We start from the raw sequence: 4,206 nt of genomic DNA on the forward strand, positions 1-4,206 counted from the left end.
AATTGCTCTCTTTTCTAGATATGGGCACTTGAAAAGATGGAATTCTCTTGGAGGGTTGGTGGTAAGGGCTCTTCTCTATGGAAAAGTGAATGGCAAGAGTGTTAAAACTCTAACCTTTAAGGGGGCTTACATAGGCTTTCCTATAGGCTTAAGTCACTTAAGCCCATCTTGGACTTAAGTCACTTAATCCAGCCCACTTAGCTCCTAATTCATTAATTAATCTCATTAGACACCAATTAATTAATTTTCTAGTCTAAAAAGACTATTCATAAGCTCTTGTGCAATCCTGCGCATTTACCAAAATGACCTTATGCACATACATGAATATAAAACCCAAAAATCCTTTTAAAAAAATTATGTCATCATGGAATATGAGTTTGAGCGATGACCATTAGGACTCATAGGAAAACACTAGCTATTTTGAGGTTAACTCAACATACCATTATAGAGAGACAATTGCACTCTAATATCCTATGATATTAGAAAGAAATATAAGAACTTGGGTTTATGACCTACTATCCACTGTATAAAAGCTCCCCATGAATTGGTGTCCATAATGTAATGAGGTAAATGTCATCAACCTCTAAAGATTACATCTATAATAATTGAGTTTCTAATCCCCATATTATGTGATCAATCAACATACTCTATCTCTCTAACAATATATGTCAAATTCTAATTAAGGAATTACTATGACCATAGATTTCCTAATCACATGTCCTTAAAATCACTTAAGGGAACATATTATCTCAAACCCATGGTTATCATGATGTCTATCTTGGGTATACTTATTGTCACCAACCTCTATTAATAGTGACCAAATCCATATGGAACATATTCCCAACTTAAGGTCTCACCTATAGGTTAAAGTCATTGGTGACTTTAGCATGAGCTCACCCATAGATTAAGAGCTCATACAGTATGGTAGCTTAGTAAAATCATGACTACCCAATAGTCAATATCATGACTCACCACAAGTTTTTTCCAACGTGTAACCATACACACTAGTGCATTCACCATAAGAAAACCATCATGATAATCGAGACAAGTCATTCCTCAAATTAAGAGGTAGTGTGTTATATTTTCAAATGGATTGCCTAAATCTATGAACCAATTGTGAATAACTCATCTACTTGTAAGGAATCCATAACTTAGATCCTTTATGCAACTCCTAACACACCCAAGTCATGTACAATGCAAGAGATGTTAGGTTTGAATGATAAAAAAAGTATAGTGGCATGAATAGGATAAATAAATTAGGAAATTAGAATTATATTATAAATAATAAATCTAATTATTATTACATCATGTCATGCTTTTAAGGGGCTTTATCTTAACATGTGTAATCATATACACTAATACATTCACCATAAAAACCCATTTCGATGACCAAGATAAATCATCCCTCCAATTAGGAAGTAATGCATTAAAACCTCAAATAGATTGCCTAACTCCACAAACCAATTGTGAACAACTCATCTACTTGTAAGAAATCCATGAATTGGATATTTCGTGCAACTCCTAACACATATAAGTTATGTATAATACAAGTTATGCAAGGCTTAAATACTCAACATGGATAATTCATGAAAATGATAATAAAGGGAAAATTGGAATCATATTATAAGTAATAATGGAATCATATTACATTATGTTTTTTTTTTTAAGGGTTTTGTTCTAATGGCTAGGGTTCTCTCTTTTTGGAAGATAAATTGAATCAAGTGTCTAACCATAAACACTTAAGAGGGTTTATATAAACTCATTCGTATGTTTAAGTGACTTGAGGCCATCTTAAGCTTGGGTCACTTAATCTAACCCATTGGATTTTAATTATTAATCAACCTTATTTGGGCTCCAATCCTAATTATTAATTAGTCCTATTTAGGATCAAATTAATTAATTAGCCTAATCTAGAAAAATTATATATAAACTCTTATGCAAAATTGTATATTTATCAAAAAGCCCTTATACACATAATGTGCTACCTAGGAATATGAGCTCAAGTAAGGACCACTAAAATTCATAGGAAAATATGTAAGGAAACTTAGATATTTCCGTTTCCTATCCTAGAATCAGATTATCTACATGCAAAAATTTCTAAGCCTTTAGATCTTAAGAAAATGAAGCAAAACATTTATAGATCTAGATTAAAGTGAAATAGAAAATGTTACCTTGATTTAGATCTTCTTAAATCAAATCTGTGCAATGAAGATGAGGCTTGAAGTCTCCAAAGGTCTTGTATACTCAAGATTTTTCACCTAATGGTTCTAACTTGTTCTTGGCACACAACTAGTGGGGAGGTGTGAGAGGATGGACATTGTGACTCTATTATCTCTTGATGGTAGAAAATGACTAACTAGAAAACTTAACCCTTCAGAGGGTATTTATAGGGTTCCTTAACTAGGCTTAAGTGACTGGAACCCCGCCAAAGGCTTAGGTCACTTAATCTAGCCTAAAATGGGTCTTAATTAATTAATTAACTCAACAGGATCATCTAATTAATCAATTAACCTAATCCAAAAACTTTGTTCACTAATCCCTATGTAATCTTGCGTAATTACCAAAACATCCTTATGCACAAAAGTGAACTTAGAGTCAATCCAAGCCTCATATATTGTGTCATTCATGAGGTAAATGACCTTAATCGGGGACCTTTGAGATCCATAGGACAGTACTAACTCCCTCATAATCCAACTCAGAAATTGATTCAAAATCAATCGCACTCTAGTACCCTATGTAAATAATAGCAAGACAAAGCTCAGGTTCATGACTTATTCACTACGTGTAGACACCCCATGAACTAATGTTCATAATCTAACAAGGTAGTTCTATCACCTATCAAAATTACCTCTCTAGTTAATTTAGTTATAGATCTTCTTTATTATGTGATCAATTGACATACTCTAGCTCTAAGGAGCATATGTCAAATTCCAAAAAGGAAATGCTATGGCCATAGTATTTTAGATCACATGTCCTCTCGATCACCTAAGAGGACATGTTGTATCAATCTAATGAGATATCATGGTGTTTCTATTGAAAATACATATTGTCACCAACCTCCATCAACAGTGACTCAATCCATAGGACTGTTTGACCACCTTAAGGGTTTCACCCATAGGTTAAAGTCTCCCGTTGACTTTGGCACATGTTTGATATCCTCTCAAGGTTGATAGTTCAAGCAATATAATAACTTGGTGAATCATGACAATTGATAGCCTTGTGTCATGATACACACTAGTGCACTAACCATAGGAAACCTCATCTCGACGATCAAAATAAGTCATCTCTCTAATTAGGAGGTAGTGCACTATGATATCTATTAGATTGTCCAAATCTATGAACCAATTATGAACAACCTATCCTCTTGTAAGGAACCCATAACTTGTATCCTCTATGCAACTTCCAATGCATCTAAAGTCATGGACAATGCAAGTGATCATATGGGTGTGTATGCTCAAATAACAAATGAAGGCAAATGGGATAATAAAAGAAAACCAAGAAACATCAATAAATAAATATATCTCAATTTGTTACATCATGTCATGCTTTCAAAGGTTCAATCCCAACAAAATATTAGCTCCCTTATAATCCAATTCAACTATACTCCAATATTCTATGATATTAAATCGAGATATGAAGCTTAGTTTCGTTAGAGGCACCCCCTAAAATGGTGTCAATAATCTAATAAAGTGAATGTTATTAACTTCTCAAGAGTACCCTTATAATCCTTAAGTCTTAGATCTTCCACTATGTGATTAGTTAACATACTCTATTTCTCTAAGAGCATACTTTCCACTTAAGGAATTATTGCAACCATAGTTTTCATGATCTCATGTCCATAAAATCACCCAAATGGATATATTATCTCAAATTTATGAGATATCATGATGCCTATCTTGAGAATATCTATTGATGAAGGGGAAAACCCGAATCGCTCCGTTTCCCAAGCCCAGATCAAGTTCTCACTTTCTTTTGGATTTGTGGGGCACCTTGCTAGGTAAGGGATCAATTGGCAATGCTTACAGTTTCATGGATAGTCTTTTGTGGGGTATTCATGTCTGCTGAATTGGTTTTGGACTTAGATACTCTCAGATTCCTTTGTTGGGTTCTCTGCATGTCCTTTCCCTCTTGCTAGTGATCTTTTTACTTTTGGCTCGAATAATAGGTCATCCTTGTATCTTTCTTCTACATTAATGAAGTGTTTGT

This window comes from Vitis riparia, chromosome 6, assembly GCF_004353265.1.
Source record: "Vitis riparia cultivar Riparia Gloire de Montpellier isolate 1030 chromosome 6, EGFV_Vit.rip_1.0, whole genome shotgun sequence".
Lineage (NCBI taxonomy): Eukaryota > Viridiplantae > Streptophyta > Magnoliopsida > Vitales > Vitaceae > Vitis > Vitis riparia.